Source organism: Accipiter gentilis, chromosome 9 (assembly GCF_929443795.1).
Source record: "Accipiter gentilis chromosome 9, bAccGen1.1, whole genome shotgun sequence".
Lineage (NCBI taxonomy): Eukaryota > Metazoa > Chordata > Aves > Accipitriformes > Accipitridae > Astur > Astur gentilis.
Genome location: NC_064888.1, coordinates 12,282,044 through 12,305,767, shown reverse-complemented (window position 1 = coordinate 12,305,767; position 23,724 = coordinate 12,282,044). Strand labels below are relative to the sequence as shown.

The 23,724-nt window shown below is 38.2% G+C and overlaps 1 protein-coding gene across 3 annotated transcripts in view; it reads right to left on the bottom strand.

Annotated features, from left to right (window-relative positions):
• The window catches only part of BMPR1A (bone morphogenetic protein receptor type 1A), an 85,272-nt gene that overhangs the window by 40,390 nt on the left and 21,158 nt on the right, over window positions 1–23,724 (bottom strand). Inside the window, exons 2-3 of one of the 3 annotated variants that reach the window (XM_049810117.1) lie at window positions 11,010–11,122; window positions 4,017–4,138 (exon numbers count right to left, since the gene is read on the bottom strand). The exons of 1 other annotated variant lie outside the window; for it this stretch is intronic. The gene's annotated coding sequence lies outside the window, so the exon portion shown is untranslated. The remainder of the gene's footprint in view (window positions 1–4,016; window positions 4,139–11,009; window positions 11,123–23,724) is intronic. One more of the 3 variants, XM_049810116.1, reaches the window with a different exon arrangement.

The window sequence follows — 23,724 nt, the reverse complement described above, 5'->3', positions numbered from 1 at the left end:
TTCCTAACTGAATGGAGGAGATCTTACAGTCTTGAGGGTTAATAAGAAAACCACTGCAGGAACACCACCTCGTCACTGGCAGATTTCATTCTGAAACACTTGGCACATGTTCCTGGCTACTGAACAAACAAGCTCCATTCACAGAAGAGATGGTTCTACCTCCACTGGTTTGGAAGGAGACAGAAAGATGAGAACTCTACAGACACTAGAAGCTGAAAAGTAGGAAGTTATTCCTAAACTGTCAACTACCATTACCAGTTCAGTAGTTGTAAGTTAGAGGTCTTTAATCTCCCTCTAGCTGATGCCTTGCTGCAGGCAAGTCAAACTAAGGAAGTATTTTACATTTAAGGCACGGCGGGGGGGGGTGGGGGGTGGGGGGTGAGGGGTCATCCAAATCCAGTTTTCAATACCCCAAAGAAAGCAAAATAATCATACAACCAAAATCTTTATGGTAAATAAAGAGACAACATGATACAGGAAACCAGTTGCAGAAGGTAATTAAGCATACATAGCTATATTGATTAGGTATAATATACTAAACTGTATTTCTGTAGTTCCATCACACTAGAAATGCTAAAGACTTGCACAAATTCACAGTTGCAATTAAAAAGACAGACATTTACGCTACTAAGATGTAAGGAAATTTTACACTGTCTCAAAAAATAGAGTAGAACTAGCAAAAGTACAATGAAGGGCCATATTACAGAGAGATTCCATATTAAAGAAAGATTAAAATAAACCTTCTTGGGAATTGAGAGATGTATAATACTCTTCATTCAACCTTAACATGGAGGAGATGACCAGAGAGATTTAATCACATTTTTTCTCTGTATACCACCAAGGAACTAATAAATAAATTATCAGGCAGCAGTTTTAGATGCAAACAAAATGCATCTTTTGTATATAACAAACATTTAAAATGAAAGCACTCACTTTCACAGGGTTTTGTGAGTGTCAAAATCATAAATGGGCTCAAAAGACACCTGAAAGCAGATCAGGCTATAAAATACACCACGGATCTGTCGCTTGGAAAGTACATAACATGTCTGATGAACGTCTAGGACGATGCACTCTGTCCACATCCAGTATTTATAGTTTTTCCCTCTTTTGGCCTTGGTAACGTTATTTTTTTGTCTTTGTCACCTTGCTATTGAAATTCAAGTATAAAGGTATGAAAACAGGAGATAGAACATACATAGGAACACAAATGATCAGCAAAATGACTTGTTTTTATTTGGTTCTGATAAGCTCCCTTCTTGCCATTTGTGTGCTTGTTGACTTACAAGCCCATAATCCTTAGTAAAAACAGAGCAAGCTGTATCAAGGTAGGGAAATTTCATGGTGGAGTGGTGTTGCCATTTTATTTCTTGCCTGATCAGCTACTTACATACAGGGAAAACATAAACCAACCTCCTTCCCCCAGTGACTGCTAACGGTATTACTATTTAAAAAAACAGTGGACAAGAAGGGGAAAAAAGGTAACTTGTGAAGGGGGACACACAGGGTGTTGGGTTTGTTTTGGTTTTCCCTTTTCAAAAAGATACTGCATCCAGAGTTCTCAACCCAACTGTATATGCTTATGCCCTACCACTTGACACCAGAAAGGTTTTACCCAGCCGTATCAGCGAAATAAGAAGTATCAGCAAAAAAAGCCCTCCTCTTTTTCCCCTCTCTGTAACAGAAGAGCATCCACCCATTTTTCAGTTGATTTCAAATCAGGATAGCATCTGAAAGACACTTAAGAGGGAAACATGTATGGTATCTAGAAGACATACTAATTAGCCTTTATTGATATTCTTTGTTCAGAGAGCTCACCTATACATGGCATCTCCAAGCATTACCCTTCCCCTCAAATCTCTTATATGAAAGGAGTGAGATTTTTCATTAATAAAGCGTACAGCATTACTTCTCTAAATACTTATCAGCTCTAAATGCTTTGGGAGTGGCATCATTGAGAACAGAGGGCAGAGTGAAGAAAAAACTGTTTTATGATGACCCATTCTCTACCCTCTACCATTCTCTAATCCTATAAAACCCTGAGATCTACCCAGACACAGATTATCCTTTCACTTCAGCGTATTCATCACTATTCTAAATGACTGATGTGGTTCTAGTGTCCACAGAAGACCATATAGCTTAATGAAGCTATTTAATGCTACAAATAGGTCTTAAAATACAGTTTTCGATCACTATGCATGTTTCCCAAACACTTAATCTCAATTTTGAATTTTGTTTGGAATTACAAGCCTGAGAATAGAAACTGTTCTTCCAATAGACAAAAGAGTGATCTTTCAAGACAGTGGCTCATCTGCGAAGTCCTCTATTGATAAACAATTTGAGAACTGCTATTTGTTGTTCAACTGTCTCTCTCATTGGAGGAGAAATGAACTGCTCCTCTCCTCAGGAAGAAAAAAAAGGAAGAAATTAGTTCTTGGTTTTGGAGCAGTACAAAGCCTGTAATTTTCAGCACTGACTCCAAGTCCTTTAGTTTTTAGTAGGACACAAGTATTTTAAATCTATGCTAACTGTTGCTTTGTTTGCAAGATGCATAGTAAAACTGGCCTTTGAATTAATCCAACATCTTTTTAGGAATATGTGATTGAATGAGAAGAAATAGCACTTGCCTGTGTTCTTGTCTTGTCAGGCATAAAATAACCTGAGTAAAATAGGAAGGTGAAGGAAGCTAACATACATCATCAAGACATGCATTCAGCATGTAGACCAGACAGCAATCTTCCTCACCTGAAGTAGTGTAGATTGACTACAAATATTTCACTTGTCAACATAAGTTCCAACTTTATAGCTTTGTGAATTTGTTTACGGTGTACAGAAAGTTACAGGTTTTGAGCAATAAGTCAGCTAAAGATAAAATATGCATTAGCCAAATTCAATGCTGATCTTTCCCTTGGAATTGTTTCTTTAAAATTTCACGTCCAAAAGAGGGTACATGCTTCTCTCTGTCAGACAAATGTATGAATGTCAAATATATGTCAAGACTCCTTGGCTGATCTCTGTAAGTCAGAAGCACAGTCCTGTTGTAAGTAAAGTTTCTGTTTTCTTGAAAAGGGGTTCAACATCTGTTTGTAAGAGTGGCCAAAATCTGCAAGATAACATAATCCGAGACACAAACTTCTGTTGAGAACAAGCAGATGACGACTGGTGAAACCTGCTAGTCTAAGTCTCTGAAGTTGTCCCACCTGTTACAGAGACCCCATTTCTAACACAAATGGGAAAAAGTGAGAAGGGCCAACAGCATCACAGCTTAAAAACCACTGTATGTGGACACTGCCTCAGCTCTGGTTAAGCAAAACTGGAACAGTGAGAAGCTAGATGCAGGAGGGCCAGTGCTCACTATCTGTTTTTCAAACAGATTTAGTGTTGCAGAAGAGAACTCTCGAATATGTCAGAAATCTAACATTTCAGGAATATTCCACTTAGCCTCTTGGTTACATAAAGGAAAAAAAAGCTTTAGACAACACAAAGCAGCAAACTATGAACCAAACGCCCCCATAACTCATAATCAATCACAGGAATGCCTTTAAGATATCAAGGCAGTGGAATTTAGTATTTAAAAAACCATAACATTTTATTAATAGCAGTAATAATAAAAAACCCCTGCATAACAACATTTTGTACCAACCACTGTGCTGGGAGACAAGATGCCCAGCAGACATGTCACTCAGTTGTGTTACCAGTCCTTGTATTTCAACTAAAGCATTAATAACAACCATGACCAGACAGATTGTACCAAATAAAATTTGTCTGATATGGTAACTGTTCTCCAATGTATCTTTCTACAACAAATGTCTCTGTAGTTGAGGCTGTTTTGTCTTTTTTCATAACTGAAACACGGACAGAGAGGAGATCAAGCAGCTGTTTCAGCATGGTATTAAAGACTGCCACTAGCATAAAAAAAGAAGGCTCAGAAATGTTTGTAAGAAAGATATGGTGACTGCTTACCATATGCTTTTTACCCTGAAATACTTGAAATAAAATTTTGCATGCATTAACCTTACCTCAGAATTACAAAACTGAATGAAACTGTATTGTACTTCAAGCTTCCTCCAGACTGTTTTCATCTGTACTTCCACTTCATTAGTTCAAAGGTGATATTACGGAAATGCATATTTCTATTAATCTGTAAAACAGGAAGAGAATTTGACTTAAGATATCTAAAGAAACTGTATTGATAGTTTATAGTACATGATGTGAACTGCACATTGCAGATACTGGTATCTGGAATTATGGAAGCCATCTGCTATTATGAACTGGTCCTAGCTAAAAAACCCCACTTCTTAGCCTCCTGCGTTTCTAATAGTTGCATGGTTGCAGTATATTTGTAAAATACTGATCCTAAAAAGCATTTAAAATAATTTTATTTATATTATTCACTCATATACTTCAAAAATAAAAACTCAAAAAATATTTCTATCCTTTAGATACAGGTTTGTCTTAGAGGAACAGCGATGTTAGGGAGGAAGGGTGTTAAAAATATCTGTAGATAGTTTTCCTATGAAAATAAGCCTTTCTGATCTCACCCAGTAACTCCTGGATTCACCTGGTCTATACCAGCCAGATTTGCAAGTGTCCAGATAGCAGGTTTCTCCAATTTTTTAATTTTACTTTTTTTAAACAGGCAGCACACTAGGCAAAGGACACATTGTTCGCGACACCAATGGAAAAAACAAACAAACAATGCACACGTCAATCTTTATTAAACACTGGAGAATCTGTAAGACTGCAGCTTCACAACAAAAATCCACTGGTGTCACCCCATTAGTTCCAGTACACAAGGAACTGCAATATACTGATAAATAATCAATAGGTTTATTGTAGCTGCACACAGGCACGATTACTCCTGGGAAGAAAAAGCAAGTCAAGAATTTGGAAAAGAAGTCCTGGCAATACAGTGGGTTTGATTTTTTTGTTTGTGTTTTTGAACTGGCATACATCCAAGCATTAGAGAAAAGCATGGCATAGGCTCTTACCTGGCACTCTTAACAATTGTGAGCAAGCCTGACTTGTGTTAAGTCCCAAAGTTTTCAAATGCATTGTGGATAGCTAAGTTGGGCTTATCAGCCTTACTACTTAGATTCCATCTTGAGTATGTGCCACCTATTGCCAACTCTTCCCATTTTGTCACAGTGTCACAATATTTTAATGTTTCCATCATCCAAAGCTTTCAAAAAGATTATACGAGAATTTTATCATCTAGAAGTCCCAGTCTTATGACTGCAGACATATCCTTGAAAATAACACAAAGGCTCAAACACCAGTAATCCAGCTATACTGTTAAAAAACATACAGCCAATCTTACAGCGTAGAGATTTAATGAGTTATTTTTGAATGCCAAGGCGAACAGTACTGGGAACAGGGTTGGACAAACCATGTTCCTGCATGATTTCCAACAGAGGAAGAGTTTCAGCGCCCACTTTCCTTCTCTTTTCCTTTCTAAGCACCATAAAGACCTTTACCATCACAAGGTCAGAATACTTCTGTTCCCATGTCAATTTATAAGCACTGTTCCTCACACACTGAGGTTTAATAGTCTTGGTAATAAATAATAAATTTGTGTAAAATGGTAACCTGAAACCATCCTGAATATCAGATAGCACCAGTTCTTAAAGACAACTGTCTCCACTAAGCAGACAGGCCGACACTTGACTGTTATTTCTTCCATGGTAAAACTGAAAAAACATCCTTGCCATGCAAGAGTATTTGTGGAGATTCTCTTTTTTAAAGTAAGCTTGTAAAGAATCTGAAAAATATATCCATCTCTCTCTGCAATCACGGAACTTGAGTTCATCTTCTGTTGGACTCCAAAAGAAACAACTATAAACAGGAGAAGGTTGGTGTGTTCTCTGTTTTTACAATACCTCCAATCCCCCTGTATCTAGTATCTGATTTATGCAAAGTCCTCTTTGTATTATTTAAAGAGGCTGCTTTACAAGGGTAAAGACATTTCTGAACAATGCTGGTCTTTTTTGTTTTGTTTTTAAAATGATGTCCTCTTGATATTTTTTGCAAACTCCCAAATTGATGAAATTCTTAGTAATTGTTAATTTTTATAAGCATTCATTGCATTTCCTGATCCCACTCCCATGTACCCGATATCCAAGCTCTCTTACCAAACAAAATTATTTTAGTGAACTTCCTGACCTGCACAACTCTAGATATGTCTACATTAGCATTTTAATTCAAATCAAGACTGCGCTTTTGAAGTCAATCTCCCAAACAACCCTATTTTCCTTGCTTTGCTTTACATTGCAAAGCAGTCTCCAAGTACATGAAGCAGATTTCTTTTGAATAAAACTAGGTCAGAGAATGAGCTTCAGGTGTACATTCTATATGCTCCAACCACTAACAGGAATTCAGCCACAGAATCAAATGAGGTCCAGCTTGAAATAAAACTCTCACAACCTGTATAGCATGGAAGCCAGGTTCTCAGCACCTGACAGATCTGATCCTATTACACCACACTGCTTGGTAACATGGACACAGCCTCTTTTATGACTTACTGAATTTTTGTGTCAGTTCCAAATAAATCTCTCCCTTTTTTAAAAGAGGTACTACAAAACCTCTGTCAGAGGTGGAACTGAAGTTAATGGTAATTATTAATTTATGTGAGTGACATCACTATGTTACTATTTCTTCCATGTCTTCATCAGCATGAGATGCTACTTAAGAACATACTTAATTTTATAAAAATCCATTGACTTAAATATTTATTTTATACAGTTATCCAACATACATAATTAATAGTGGATTAGTTTTTAAAAATGTTTAGTGTCATTCTTGATGCTATCTTCCACAGAAGGGCTATCAAGAACAAAATAAAACTACTGAATAAATTATTTGCACAACTCCACCTTCACTTTATTAGAACTTGGTCTACTAAAATGACTACAAGAAGTACAAACAAATTCAAAAGTACAGACCCTCACAGTGCTTGTCACTAGTTACATATTAATTCCAGATCTATCTGGGATTTTTTCTAAGTTTTAAGATTAAATTTGGGATCTTCATATACTATTAACTCCGAAATATCAGCACCCAATATGGAAAAAGAAACATCTGAATTACATTAATACACTAATTACTGAGTTAGATCCAGAGAACTGTAAATTTTCTGCCATTGGCAGGTCCCAGGGAACAGTCAGAATATCTAAGCTGAGCTGATCTAAGCCTCATTCTGTGTGTGGGGGGGAAAGGGCTACCCTGCTAGCCAGGGCAGAGGGCAGGAGCCAACAGCCATGAGCAAGACAGACATACAGCAGGGACTTGCAGTGGGCAAAACTCAAGTCAGGCTGACTCACCTAGAGGAGGAAACCGTACTGTGGATTCCTTTTTCTTGTCTTCCCACTTATCTCTAGATCCTCCTTCCCTTTGCAGTACCTCCAGTTCCTCCAGCTCCAGGGCCACATTCAACTCATTTCTTCACCCTTCTCCTCTTTTGAAGCAAAAAACGTTCACGGCACTTGACTCCCCCTGCGCTCTGTTCCTCCAGTTCACTCCCCCTTTGCCCCAACTGCCTCACCAGTTTTCAGCCCAGTTACTTTATCTATCTTAAACTATCTCTTCCTCCTGAAAGCATCTTGTTACTTGTTACTGTTGGGGAAATAGGCCAAAATTTGAAAATTGCCCTTTATTTTGAATTAAACAAAAAAAAACCAACAAAAAAACCAAACTAAATTCAGTGTGAATTAGAAATTTTACAGCAGAATAAGGCACCAGAGGTAGATGAAGGGCATTCCTGATGTGGCTATAAACATGCAGTACCCTGACAAATCTATAGCTGAATAAGCATTGCAGCTTTTAGCCCAGAAACAGACAGGAAAGGCTGGCACATGGGGAATCTGCAACTGCAGAAGACAAGATGCTCAGAAGGTCTTTACCTTTAAATGAAAATCGACTTACCACAGTTTTTAGAAACAGAAGGGTGCAAATGGCAAATCTTTCTGTGATTAGACACCTCTAACTCAAGTGTGCATTTTAAATGCAAAGTTGTATGTATTTAAGGAACATAAGTTTGGAAAGTAACTTTAATTAGAGTAACGTAACAGTTAAAAGCTATTCAATTGCAATTAAGTACATGATCATACAAGAACTCATTGGACTATGGGTTAAATACTTCACCATTCACTCCAGCTTCCAGTTACTTCTTTCCTGCTTTTTTTACTTCCTCCAGCCACCAGTGCTTCACTTCTGCAGGGTTAGCTGTTCAGCTAATCATACCTTTACTCCAATTTATGAAACAGAACTTGTTTTAAAGTTCCTGTAAATTCTGATTGTGTCACAGACATGGGCTAGGGTGATAACAGACAAACACTTCAAACAGAAAATAACAGGGGCAATAACCTTCAGCATCTGAGAATTGGGGTGGGAGCAAAGGGGAGAAGGAGAAAAGCAGGTGGTGCTAGCAACATGTGTCTGTATGCAGTGTCAGAGAGTTCACGGCCAGCGGATGGCTCTATTAACCATAGACGGGAGAGGTTTCGTAAGCAAAATTATTCATTTTCAGGTAAACTATAGTCCTAAACAAAAGGCTTTTTGTTAGAAATCTATGCACAAAGGAAATACACTGCAGGCCCAGATGGCAGCCTAGAAGATGTTTCAGTTAACAGTCTCATGACTGCCACTAGAAAATTTAGCCAGAGTTGCCATAAGCTAGAAAGTTTGAAAAATAGCGAGTATACTGCCTCTAGAAATCTACTATAGCTGTGAAATTTGAGTGGAATTTTAAAGGGAAAGCAGCCATAACAAATTTCCAAATCCTACTTCAAAGTTCATGTCCAAGGATATGAATTTCTTAAGAAAAACCTTTTCAACAAATTTACATGTGAAAAACCCCACAGTACGCTGGGAAAAGCAAACATCATACCACCTGTGGCACATTTGGGGCTTGGTAGTTTTGTCTGTCAGTCAGGTGTATGAGCAAGAACATCTCATTGAACAAACAGCCCTTCTAAATTCAATGGGACCATTATATGAAATAAAATTAACTGGCTGAACAAGCATATCGCTTTCCAGCCTCTGGACACCAAGTTTTCCAGATAGTAAGATGAGAAGTAACAGCCTGAAATATGTTTCAAGCACATTTATCCAATACCTGAGGCAAGCTCGTTCAAAATAATTCAAAATCGCTTAAGTAAAAATATACCTACATGAAAGCTATTTTTAAAATTAATTTTATGTCTACATTCCCTTGAGTTTTAATAAATAATCACCAATTTATTCTTGCAAGTTATTAAAAATGCAAGGAATAATACAATATTCTAGCACATCACGTCATACTGTTCTTCACATCTGCATTACAGTGGTTTGGCCTTTCTATATATCTGGTCAAGACTCTCAAATTACTTCAGGATACCACTGATCTTTCCAGCACTTCCAGGTTGTTCTTGGAAAGCCTAGATTTTGTTGTCTTTGATTACTGCATGGATCCTTTAGGGCAGAAAAAAATTGTAATCATTTGTGGGGTGGTTTACAGAACTTCAGAAACACTACCTTGGAATAGTTTGATGAAAATAAGATATCACTTACAGATAATACAGACTTAAACATCAGCTGGTCTATTTAAGTACTAATCTAACCTGGCTGGTTGCTTGTGCAGGCAGGTAGAATAATGAGTGCTGCTGCCACTAATGCAAAATGTCTTGATTCACCTTTCATTTACAGTCTGACAGGAGATACAGGACAAATCTGTACAATTAAAAAAAAAAAAAAAAAAAAAAAAAAAAAGACAGCTGCTTTTCTTTAAGTCAGGTCTCCCTCTTTTTACGAAAAATTTCTTCTCTATCAGAGGCATGCAACCTTCTTCTTACCAAGACAGAATTTTTATTTATTTCATGAATCTTTTTGCAGAACAGAGACAGTTGGTCATCCAGGTTCTTAAAGAACTTGTCTACTCAGGAGGCATCAGAGGACTCTTCACATGTCACATCATTTGGTCCCTTTACATAGAAGGAAAGAATCTGCACCCTACAACAAACTGAGCTTTTTCTTCTGAGGCCTTACAACCAAGCAAGCTCACACAGAGACAGAAGACACCCTGACAAGGTAATATGTGAAGAACCAACACATTGCCTCACAGCTAGGCAATCTCCCTCCCCTTGTTACACATTTCTGTTTTCATCATCTGAGCTTCCTGATGAGGTGTAAGAGAAAGTGTTCTACACTATCAAGCTCCTGAAAAATCATTGCCCCAGGGCATCTCTAGAAGTATTAGAACCTAAATAAATTCTTGACTATGCAGTACCAGACAGATAGACAGGATGCATTTTCCAGAATGACATGAATCTGCATAAATCACAACACACCATACTCTCCACAGCATCTAGTGACACAAGGAATTAATTACTGGGGCCATAAGAATCCAGACATAAACCTCCTTTGACCCATAATGAAAGTCTGCCTCAGCCGTAGGGCCAGAAAATTCCATCAGGCTTTTACTTTGCCCTGGCAGATGTAATTTCCTATAGTAGTGAGAGTTTAAGCCTCCTGATTTCTTAGAGGGTATCCTGAATATTTTATTTTGGCATACCTAGCTACATCATCTGGAGCCATCTGAAGGACTCCACAGCCTGCTGTGCTGTGAAAGTAGGCTCTGCACGCCCAGTGAAGCAGCAGTATTCCTCTCAGTTGTCTTAGATGTTCTTTGTCCAACGAGCAAGTATCTGAAAAATCAGCTGACTCTCCACACTTCGGGGCTAAAGGGAATCTGACAACAGCTCGCTGTTAAAAAAAAGCGGTTATATAGCAGGCCACCCTCAAAGGCAATCCCATCAGCCTGCAGCACTGGTGACGCATCAAAGCCAGACAGTTCATTCAGTGTGGAGAGGTCAAGTCAGAATCTGACTTGCCAAGCTTTGTCAAAAAAACAACTGGGCTAAAGCTTTTGCTGTGCAACTCCTTCTTTCATCATATCCCACAGCTCTCCAAGTATCCAAACCAGTTCTCTAACAAGTACTTTTGTTTTTCAAGAGAGATCTGAAACTCAGCTGTTTTACCTGAACTTTGGAGGTACTCAACCCAAAGCTCCTCCATCCACAATCTGAACTTCCTCTCAGGATACCGAAGACAGACTGGCTCCACGATTAACAGTCTTCTGCATTTGACAACCCTGAAAACATAAGGCTAGTTGTGATACCATGGCCCTCACAAGCCTTCCTGAGTTTCGATAAATTTATCAAAAAATACCTAGGCTCCATGCTGTTTAGCCATCAGGCAAATTTCATAGTCAACTTTCCCAGCATGCTTCAGACCCTTGCCGGGCCCTACTCGCCACCTGGCTAATAGGTTGCCTTGCGTGGACGGAAGCAACAATAAAATTTGATCACTTGGCACACAGACCCAGAGGCATGCATTCTTATCATAATGCCGATCCTGGGAATGTTACCCAGGCTTCAATTTCTCTCTGACAAAAGAGCCAATGAAATCTCGCTTCTGCCTGTGCCGTGGCTTGTATTAGACCTCATTTTGATAGGTGATCCTCTTCTCCCCCCCCTAAGATTCCTGCAAAAGGTCAAGTATTTCTTCAATTTATCTTTTACAGAATAATTCAAACTGTGAGAAATATTTTCAGTAACCCTTTGATTTAAAAAAAAAAAAAAAAGTTCTGCCACAACTTTAAAATCCCATGGACTTGGGCACTATCAAAATACTACAGAGCAAACATGATTCCAAAACTGCACTAATGTTCTATCACATTGACTTATACCTCTGTGTGCTTGTGTAGGATTAACATCTGGTTTCTTTCATTTTTAAATTGAACCACAGTGTGGTGGGCTGACCCTGGCTGGACTCCAGGTGCCCACCAAAGCTGCTCTATCACTCCCCTCTTCAGCTGGACAGGGGAGAGAAAATGTAACAAGAGGCTCATGGATTGAGATAAGGAGAGGGAGAGATCACTCGCCAGTTACCATCACAGGAAAAAGAGACCTGAGTTGGGGAAATTAGCTTCATTTGTTAACAATAAAACCAGAGTAGGATAATGAGAAATAAAACCAAATCATAAAACACCTTCTCCCCACCCCTCCCTTCTTCCCAGGCACAGCTTCACTCCTGAATTCTCCTCCCCCCCGCCCCCAGCAGCACAGGGGGACAGGGGAATGGGGGCTGGGGTCAGTTCATCACACATTGTCTCTGCCGCTCCTTCCTCCTCAGGGGCAGGACTCAACACTCGTCCCCTGCTCCAGCGTGGAGTCCCTCCCATGGCAGACAGTCCTCCATGAACCTCTCCAACTTCCCACAGGCTGCAGTTCTTCATAAACTGCTCCAGCGTGGGTCCCTTCCACGGGGTGCAGTCCTTCAGGCACAGACTGCTCCAGCGTGGGTCCCCTGTGGGGTCACAAGTCCTGCCAGAAAACCTGCTCCAGCCTGGGCTCCTCTCTCCACAGATCTGCAGGTCCTGCCAACAGCCTGCTCCAGCGCGGGCTTCCCACGGGGTCACAGCCTCCTTCGGGCACCCACCTGCTCCGGCGTGGGGTCCTCCCCGGGCTGCAGGTGGAGATCTGCTCCACCGTGGACCTCCCTGGGCTGCAGGGGGACAGCCTGCCTCACCAGGGTCTTCCCCACGGGCTGCAGGGGAATCTCTGCTCTGGCACCTGGAGCACCTCCTCCCCCTCCTTCACTGACCCGGGGTCTGCAGGGTTGTTTCTCTCACATCATCTCACTCCTCTCTCCAGCTGCAGTTTCTGTCCCACAGGAACTTTTTGCCCCCTTCTTAAATGTTATCCCAGAGGCACTACCACCATCACTGATGGGCTCAGCCTTGGCCAGCGGCAGGTCTGTCTTGGAGCCGGCTGGCATTGGCTCTGTCAGACATGGTGGAAGCTTCTAGCAGCTTCTCACAGAAGCCACCCCTGTAGCCCCCCCACTACCAAAATCTTGCCATGCAAACCCAATACACAGTCATGCAGAATTATATTGAACACAGCTTGTGGGGTTCGTAACTTCTGACAAGGAACAGAGGTGACAGGAACACATAGTTGGGAATGAGAAAACCTTTCCAAGGAGACCACTGCCTTCAGCCAGCCACTAAGTCAGTGCCATCACCTCAACAGCTCTGAACACATGAAAACATGATAGGACCTTTAAGGCAATCAGGAGACATGTCAGATCCCCCCCCCCCCCGCCAAATTGTTAAAGGCCTTCACCATGAGCAGACTTACTGGGCACATAAGTTTTTCTACAGAAAATGATGTGGACTACACCCTAACATTCAAGAGAGTGAAATAACACTTCTGGAGGAACCAACACAACATATGCTTGAGCTCAAAAAATTACTTTTTCATTCAGATATGAGAATACAAACATGTCTAGACATTTTTGGCAGTTTAAACAGACTTCAAATATTAAGCATCCTTACAATTAATGTTCTTCTAAAAATTGTAAATTCACTTATTAGCTCAAAAGTGTTCCTTCGCAAAAGCAAAATAAACACCTATGTCTCTGTCATAACTCCATCTTTCACAACAGAACACTCAATGTATGAATGCATTCCCCTATTGGATCTGACAGACAGAAAACTGTTGAAGGTCAATCATCACGCATTTTAGTTGTCAGTGATAAGAACTATTTAAAAAGAATATGGAAACCTTAAGGTCCAGAAGTTAGTAGCTGGCACAGAGACAGAGTTAACTTTTTTTTTTCCCCTGGAGCTACAAAAATGCACATATTCTATAAAATGGCCTGTACCAAACCCCAAATCCTATTGGCATTCGAGGCACAAAAGCACAGAATTCTTGCCTTGCTCAATAAAATCTGTTTAAGTTCTGCTAAAACATATAAACCTTAAAATTTGCATTTGTTTCCATTATTGTAAAGTGAAATGAAAGAATCGGTCAACCATCATTAAATCTTAGAATTGGCAGTGACCACAAAAGCAAGGGAAGTACATTTAGATGAAATTCATGCAGCATGCATCATATCAAGAACATAGAGAAAAGTGCTTGTCATTATACACTAAACCCGAAATTGATGTAATCCCTAGTGATAAAAGCACTACAATGCATACTTTATTTTCTATAACTGATTAGTCATAGTTTAATCAACACTAGAATTTTATTAAAATGTATTGCAAAGTGTTTTCCTTCTGCCTAGTTATGACTTACCAATACTGCTTTGGGAAAAACTGACTACAATAAGAACGCTCAAATAGGAAGCATATGTGGCGGCTTAGAATGCTGCAAAAGAACTGTGCATCCTTTGGAGATTCCAGCTGTTGACAATCATCTGTATAAGGATATATAAATATAAATACATAAAGCTTGGTTCCCAGTGGGCCCATCCATACTCCCCAGAATACAACCTCATTTCTGTGAAATAGTGATAGGACATTCGGAGAATAACCAAACTCCCCAAAAAAGTCTTTAGAAGAGACAACCAAGCACAGGAGTCTTTTGCAGACAACAGCTTTTAGCTAAAGATAAAAGACATTACATCCAGTCTCCTGCTCTCTTTAAAGTCAATTAACTATACAATACTGTATAACAACAAAAAAAAGACATATAAAAATATTTCAAATTATTCTAGACAACTTCAGAAATCATTTGGTCCAAGTGTAGTATCTAAAATCTAGGTAGTTCCATGGTCTATACATTAGATCTTCTTGGATAGAACTTCAGAAAGTCATAATCTGATATTCTTCTAATGCACAATGTTCCACATGGTTATCTAAAGTGATGTTCCATCTTTCCACAATTAACTGATATTACAGAAACAACTGTAAGTCTTTGGCAGAGAAGATACAGAACTAAAAGTTTTACCATTTTTCGTAATGCGATGGTACAAAAACCCCCTTCTATATATAAGGAAAAGTGAGAAAGAATGCTCTATAGTCTAGAAAACCGTATGAAATTACCTTGATAGTGTTCAATGGTATCTGATCAAGTGGACTGAACTTTCCTTCATCTGTTCAAAAAACCAGGGTAGTACTCTTCTTGACACAATAAGACTGATCTGTTATTCAGACAACTGTTAGTCCCATCGCCACAACATAAGTCATCTTTTTTTGCCGAAGAGGTTACATGTTAGAAAAATATATATATAACAACTCAAAGTAAGCTATAATTATGGAATCAGAAGTCCTTTATTAAGAAGTTTGCACTAGGGACTTATTCCTGCATACTTGGTCCCTGAAATGTCTTCAAACATTGTTATTTCAGAAAAAAAATAATTAGGGGAATTTGAAGAAAAATCCCAAGTAATAAAGCAAACTGGATATTGCTGAAGTATCTTTTTAATTATTAGGATCTCAGAAAAGATGACTGTAAAAAGGATTTCCATCTTTACCAATTGCATGATGATATAGAACTCAATTTGCAAGCCTAAATTCAGGCTACCACAGCCTCAACTTCTGCTCCAGATGAGATGAACAGGTTAGAGTAAGGCAAAGCTGCATCATGTAGAAAGTAATACACATGGGTAGTTCAGTGTAGAGACTAAGCTGCTTAAAAATCTTCAGCCATTTCAGCTATTAAGTCTAACAATTATACATTCAGAATGCTAGAATGCTATACTGCCTGTAGTTCTTTGGCCGCCAAGTCATGGACCCTTTCAAATCAACCTAAGATTTCTAATGACAGATTTGAGACAAAAAAAATACTACATAAAGAATTACCTGAAAGGTTCAGACAAACACAGGGCAGAAAAACTCAGCACCACGTTCTTGGACATGCTGTATAGTTATCTAAATATCTAATCTGGCATCTCGCATTTCCTACCAATTTATATATTCAGAAGTAACAGTAAAGCATTCCAGTTCATCTCATCTCAAATTCTCTTCTCCAAATACACAGGACTACTGGTGCCCTCATCAAGGACCTGAAAGAAAACCAAGTTTGGGGTTTTTTTTAAAACCCACAATGAAAAAAAAATTGTAGTAAATACTAGTGACAGGCCACTTACATAGAACAATACAGATCTCTTCTGGTTAACTGCCTGGGAACAGGTTCATTTTCTATAGCAAAACCACCTTCTGTAAAAGATGGACAGTATCCTGAAAAAAAGGACTTTAAAAAGAATGGCTAAATTAAATCCATAGCTTCTTCAGCCAAGGAGAGGTTTTTGTCACAAAGCTCTACAGGCACCAGAGGTGTGCTACCACCCGAGCTAAAAAGCACCCGTCTGCTTAAGTCTGCCGAGAACTCCGACACACATGGTATTCTGCACGTATATACCTTTAACCACTCTGACAATGCTGACGTATGGTAACAAACTTAACTGACAGACATTTTCCTTCAGACACATTTTAATATACTAATATAAAAGTTAAAGCACCATCCTACAAGTGTTCCAAGATAGACCTGATGAGTACAAGTGATCATCCTCTGCTGCATTTGCTAAACACGTCACTTTAGAGAGATGACCACAAGGCTCATGGAAGAAGGGGCAAAAGGGAGAAAACAAGCATAAATTGTTTTTTAGCCAATTAAGCATACTTGGGGTGGGAAAACACTCCTGAAATATGACGATGTATTTTTAATACATGCTTTGTAGCAAAATACACTCCAGCCAAGAAGTTGTTTTATTCTTGGGAGGTAGAGAAGATAGGTTAGACTTCACTGTGTTTTCCAGAGTGGCATAAGGAATAATATAAAAGCTTTTCCACCAACATTGAGCCACACCATCAGGGAAATATGTACATTTGTGATAGTGACATTGGTCAGTAACATTTTTGAAAATTTCATGTTTATTTTAGTTCTGGAAAGCTTGCCCTGCTGCAAGAAACTTAAGATACTTGACATTGTTGCTTTAATGTGACTTCTAACAAAAAAAAAAAAGGAAAGAAAAAGACAAAACAAACCCCTTTGACACTAGCAGCTTTTTCTATTTAGTGGAGGCACAAGAGCCAGCAGCTGACATTTGAATCTCATCTAACTTTAAACAGGAAATACACTTTAAGGACTTATCAATTATAGACTGATTCACCCATGACTGCAGTGGATTCTCCATTGCGAGAAGACTGCTAAAGGCATACTGGATATATTACAGTTAAATGCATTTACAGCACAATGGACTAGACATTTATACAGGTTTGCTTTTGCCCTGAAGTCCATGAACAGAGAACAATCTCAAGTAAAATTCCTCAAGCCTGAAAACACCACACACACCTCTGCTCAAACTAACCAAGCAGAGCTCCCCAGGTACAGGACAACTTTGAATCTAGCAGAGACAAAGTTCCATTGCACGGAGCATGAACCATCACAAAGAGATCTTTTATCTTTCCAGTACTGTCCCATTTGTTGCTAATTAACGATACTTAAACTTTAAAAAAACTCCAACCAAACTAAGTTTGAAAAAAGATGAAAGTAGAGCTATTTCAGATGTATACATTATTACACCCTGTAATGTATATCTTTTAACAAAAAGCTAAAATAAATATTACAGAGACACTTTAAATTATTAATTACCCCAAGTAATTGCTGCTCCATTATTATTTTCTGGGATATTCAAGAGAAAGGAAAACAGAGCATCTTTGCATGTTCACTTAACTTAGGTATTTCATCTCCTAACCAAGTAAGTGAATAAAATTCTTATTTTAACCAAGGAAAAATGCAAAAAGGAGTTCAAATATACAGGTAACCTCTGTGCCTCTCTACACTGAGAATCATCTGGATTCTATTAAACTGTCAAGCAAGTACCAGGGTTAATACAGAAATAAAAGAACCAGCAAAATGTTTAACATTAGCATAGCCTATAAAGAAGCTACCAAAGTTCTATACGAACCCCAGCTGATTTAACACTTCAGATGCATGACATGTATTTTATAAAATTATATAGGCAAAAGTACAGCTAAATATTTTAACCTACTATCCTAGCCTATAGAGCAGCTGCCTCCTCCTCCTCCTCCTAAGCAACTTATAAAACTGTTTATAAAACAGCAATCAATACTGTGAAATTTAGGGGGAGGCAACAAAGACTTCCATATAAGGTTGTCAGATTATCTTATCTCATATGTTTCTGTGTTTTAATCTTCTGTAACACAGAATACAGACTATACTTAGCACTACTCAAAGATTCAGAGAAAAGGGCCCAACTGCAGATGAATATGTCTTGGGTTCTAAAGAAATTCAGCCTCATCGAGGTGTACGCTCAAGTGACAAACTTGCATATGACTTGCAAACCTCACTAACAGGAGCGTTTCTTGGAATACTTTCATACTTTAAGTAGATAATAACAATGCAACTGAAGCGTCAGTCTTCAGGTAGGCCTTTTCAGCATAACATCATTCCCACCAAACTAGAAAGCCATTGAATTTCCTTACTCCTTGCAGAAACAAATTTCAGCTCAGTAATGACTTACTGGAACTTCAGCATTCCCTGTTTGACAAGAATGCAAGAGACTTGCGAGAGCTGATAGATTTCAACACTGGATAGTTTCCTACAGTACTCACTGAAAATAGAAAAGAGTCCCAGTTCAGAGTAGCAGCTTCTTTATTCAGGTGAAGAAAGGTGAAAGGCCGTCCAAGAGCAAATTGAAAGTTAACAACAGAAAAAAAGTCAGTTTTTCCTGAAGTGTTTTATAAAGGGTTGGTTATTTACATTTTGCCTCTGTTTACTTTTTACAGCAAGGTACATCAATTAAAACTCCCATATATATACCATATAATTAAACAAGATTATAAAAGGAAGAGATATATACACACTATCATGACCACTTTTGCTTGTTCAAATCTGAAATGCAATTGTTGGAACAAACAATTGCGGGAAAAATGTACAGGTTTATGTATTTAAAATTTGTAAGATTACATGTCTTACAAAGCCAAGAAAGAACAAATTCAATATTACAATGTTTTTAAAATACAAAAGAACATTAAGAAATGCTATTTATGTAGCCCCTTCCTTATAGAAACAACACAGAACGTTAGGAAGGATGAAACAATCTTCCACCTTTTTATAAGTAGCTTTGAAAATCACTAAAATTGACACAGAATTACATAGCCATGCAGCAGCAGGCTCCATTTATAGGCGTATCTTTCACATTGCCCCAGAGAAGTACACAGCTTTCCTAACTATCAGCCCTACCAACCCAACCCAGGGTCAAAAAATGGGTTACTTTCTTGGGATTGCATGAACTGTGGAAGATTCTGCAAAAGATAGTATATATCCCAGATATGTCCCTGCATTTACTGCAAGTGATTTATCGAAGTATACATGACTGCAAGTCAGGAAACAGCTTTCAAGCACACAAGGAAGATTAGAAAGCCTGACTTGGTTCTGCTGGCTCTAGAAGAGTCACAAGATAAAACAATAAAAGTCACTGAAGTGAGCAGAAATAAATTAATATGTTTAAACAGAAGTTCTGCTGAATAAAAGCAGTACTCTTGCACATTCCTTCTCACATTAGTATATTCTCAAAACTAAAATAGAACAAATATTTGAGTATATTTAAACAAAACCACACAACAACTCAATAACAAGCTTACAGCTCTTTATATTTAAAAAGAAAACAGAACTTGAAAGATCTAAGCAACGCAACTAAATCTTGATCAAAGAAGCATGCAATCATATTCTGGCAGTCACTAGAGCAGATGCCTGCCACTAGTGTAATATAAGCATCTCCATAACCTAACTCATCTTTATTTAGAAAGAAAAAGAGTATCTGGGGTAGGAACAACAGAAAAAAAAAGTCTGAAGTTGCAGGAAACCCAAGAAAAGGTGAGCTCAAGATGTGGTAATACATATTGCTTGTGCATGTATATCTGGAAGTCAGGTGAGACCCAGAAATTGTGAAGTTCATTAAGATACAGGACGTCTGTCTCTAATAAACTAGAAAGTTATATGTTAATTCAGTGATCTGATTAAATGAGTTTTAGACTGTCAAACCACCAAAAGCCCATGTAGATCAGACTACATGGATCTTGGCCTTTCCTAAAATCGGAGAAGGGAGTGGGGAACATAAGGAGGAAACAATGATGACGTGGGACACAGATATGCATGACCCAACCCAAAAACTCCTAATAGTGTCCTTGACTAGGACTGCTAACTCTTGCCAAGGCTTGCAAAGGCATAAAACAGCCTCAGGTTATTTTGTGTTTCCTGACCCAACTTGGGAGGGAGACGGGGCAACCCCCCGATACATATTCTTCAAGATACAGCTCAAAAAGCTTCAAGATTCAAGCATTCAAGAATTCTTCTGATGAATGAAGAGCTTGTGAGCTTTCCGTGCCTACATGCTCGCTCAGAAAAGGTTTATCTCTTTGTCAACAGAACCTAATGCATTGCAATTTGTACAATGACAGTATCAGTTCTTCTGTGCACAGTCCAGCAAACTGGTTTGGGGGAGGTGGGGTCTTCTTGGCTGGTGTTGTGTGTGGTGTTTTCTTTTGTTAAATAACCTGAGACCTGCTCGTAGCTCCTCCTTGTTAAAAGCAGCAAAATATTTCTAAGTTATCTCAAGGGGAACATTCTTAGATACTGAAAAAATAGCAGCAATTTGGAAATGTAATTCTTACCACACTACTTGTAACTTGATCCTAGAATTGACAAACTGAAAAGGAGATTCAGAACCCTACCACCTGCTGCCGGGGAGGGAAAAAAAGAAGAGAAAAAAAGACCCCTGGTCATTTGAAAACTGCCTGATCAAGACGCTCTTAAAGAAACAGAGTATCTTACACGAAATACAGGAAAAACAGTAGCAGGATGAAGCCATATATACCCTTCTGTTCAAGTTGATAGATGAGACTTTCAAAAGTATATCAATAGGAGGAAGAAGAACAAGATTTTACCCTCTGTCAGCTTCAAAGGTCAAAACCAAAAGTTTATCAGCAATGTATACAGAAAGGCATCTTAAATAACTGAAAATATTTATACTTTGAATGGGATGAAGAGGAAGGAGACTGTTTAGGATAACGAAAGAGTTAAGAAAACAATGTGGAGAGTGAACAGCTTTGTTTTAGCTACCGCTCCTCTCCAGACAGAAACTAGAACTCCACAATTCAACCTAGCTGTACAGTGAGGGAAGTACTCACCCCAAAGCTCCTCAGCCCTGCCATGCTGCTTCAGGTGCACTGACTCTACAGAGCAGCATCTGAAAAAGCAAATTATCTACTGCACATCTAGTAATGACAAACAACTTTTTCCATTATTGCACAGTAATAGTACATTATTTTTCTACAGGTCTTTCAGCACCTGGATTATTTTTAAAAATATTTTCTACATTTTTTTTTAAAAATAGTAATTTTAGGTTTTTACAATTCTTACACTCTTTAGTTAACTGCTCTTTCTTTCATGTGGTTGTAAATGAACTTTTCACAGCATAAGCTCTAACTTTGTATCTAAAGTTGGATGGATTTGACCAGCTACAAGGGCTTCTTTTTGCTTAAATCCATGATGGGATGCAGCATTGAACAGAAAAGCCCATTTAATACTTTAGACTGTCCTGATGTTTTAAGGACAAATAATCATGTGAAACAGCAATTATATGGCACCACCAGGATACACAGCTACCACTGAAAAGCAGATAAAGAGCTTTCCAAGCCACTGTCAGCAACAGTGAATTGTTTATGGAGAATCTAGGAACTACTGAATTCATGATTTCTGCTACTGCAGTACCAAGAAACACCACACAACAATTATAATGGGAAGTTGCCTATAATCTGGTCTTATCTTTATTACATTTATCTTATTTTCTTTATTTTATCCTCCTTAAAAAGGCTTCCTCTGGTGCTATTCAGTTTATGTGCTACTAAAACATAATCAACTTTTTATATGAGAAAGTATTCAAATACAGTTATTACAAAGAATGTATCAGGATTCTGCAGGAGCACCTCTACTTTCTGACAGTAATAATATTTAAATTGATCATTCGAATTTAAATGATACACACATACACACACAAAAAAACCAAACCCAAAAACAAAAGACAAGGAAGAAAGCCCCAAATTCCAAAGAATTCCAAGGAAATAGACTGGTTTTTAAAGCCCAAGGAAAACACAACAAAACAAAAAAAATCCAACCTAATGAAAAAATAGTTGTAGTTGCCTGACAGTTTCTTGAGTTTTCTTTGATAAAAGTACAGCCATATTTGAGAAAGCTTTCCAGTTCACAGATCCATTCTGTTTCTTATTGATGTTACAATAAATTTTAATTAAAAACAAAAACAAAGAGGAAAACATCAAATGCACAGTTCTAAATGAAAGCCAAGAAAGATACTAAATGCTTGTATTTCCACCTTCTAATGATGTTTGGGGGAAAAAAAACAGGCTATAGAAAAGAAGTAACTCTTGCACAATTGCTATCAATGCACAATGTAAACAAATAAAGGAACACGGGGACAAACTTCTTAGCAGGGCCTGTTGCACTAGGACAGGAGTAATGATTTTAAACTAAAAGAGGGTAGATTCAGACTAGATATAAGGAAGAAATTTTTTACAATGAGGGTGGTGAAACACTGGAACAGGTTGCCCAGAGAGGTGGTAGGTGCCCCATCCCTGGAAACATTCCAGGTCAGGTTGGACGGGGCTCTGAGCAACCTGATCTAGTTGAAGTTGTCTCTGCTCATTGCAGGGGCGTTGGACTAGATGAGCTTTGGAGGTCCCTGTCAACCCAAACTATTCTATGATTCTATGAATATTCTGGTTTCAGGCTTACAAGTAAACTTGACTTGCAAGCTAACACTGGTCCTTTGAAATTACCTTCATACGTTTATGTATGTACAGTAAAGAAATTGTCATTTTCAAACAGTCAAAATTGAAAGAAGTAGTAACAAGAGGATAGGCTAAAAGATCTTACTTAATGCCAGTACACAGCTGATATTTGGAAAATATACAAAGAAAGGTAAAAAAAGATTTTTGCCTTTAGTATTTGGGAAATTTTTTCTAGTTTAGTAATCTGCCTTAAGGTTTCTGTTCCTCCACCAAGTTCCAACGTGGTTTAACAATTTGATTTAAAAATTTAAAACAAAAAGCATTCTGTCGAGTGGAGTGATAACATTCACATCAGATAACATAGCCAAGAAAAATCCAACTGGAAAAAGAATGTAATGATTTACTTGTGCAAGACTTGCAGATAGCCAGAACACCAATTCAAAACCTGTCAGACTTTATTATATATTATTACAGAAACAATACCATAGTCCTTTCTTGAGTTTGAAAACCCGACGTGCATCAATTTATGCTGAAAACAATTTGCTGTCAGTTTTAGATTATGTCTATATAAAAATCACTGCTTACAGGCCAACAGTTCAGCCTATAGCCATTTCATATCCTACCTCACAAAAGGAAGAAAGAAAACTACTTCTAGTTCACTTTGAAGTAAACTCCCCCCTTCTAAGTCCTACAATAAGATTTTAACATTTGCAGAAAAATCATGGGACTCAGAAGAAGTACGTTAAGAGTTACTCCTTTGCTGGCAAATTGTTTCTCATGTTTGTGAACCACTGCCAAATCTAACACTGACAGAAGAAACACTTCAGAACTTCAACATTTTTTAAAGTCTTTCCATTGTTTCAAATATGCTCTTAGAAACAAATAACATTTAACATCCTTCTTATTATGTTATCTTTCCCAGGTCACAAACACCCATAATTTTAAAAAACGTACATAGTAACTGCTGTAGCGCAAGATGCATTCAGATACTTTTGCCAATACAAATGCTAAGGTTTAAAATAAAATATGAGCCCAAATCTATTTAGACAACTAAGTGGTCAGACAAAAAAAAAAAAGAAAAAAAAAAGAAAAAAAAAAGAGAACCAACCAAAAAAAAAAAAACAACACCCAAA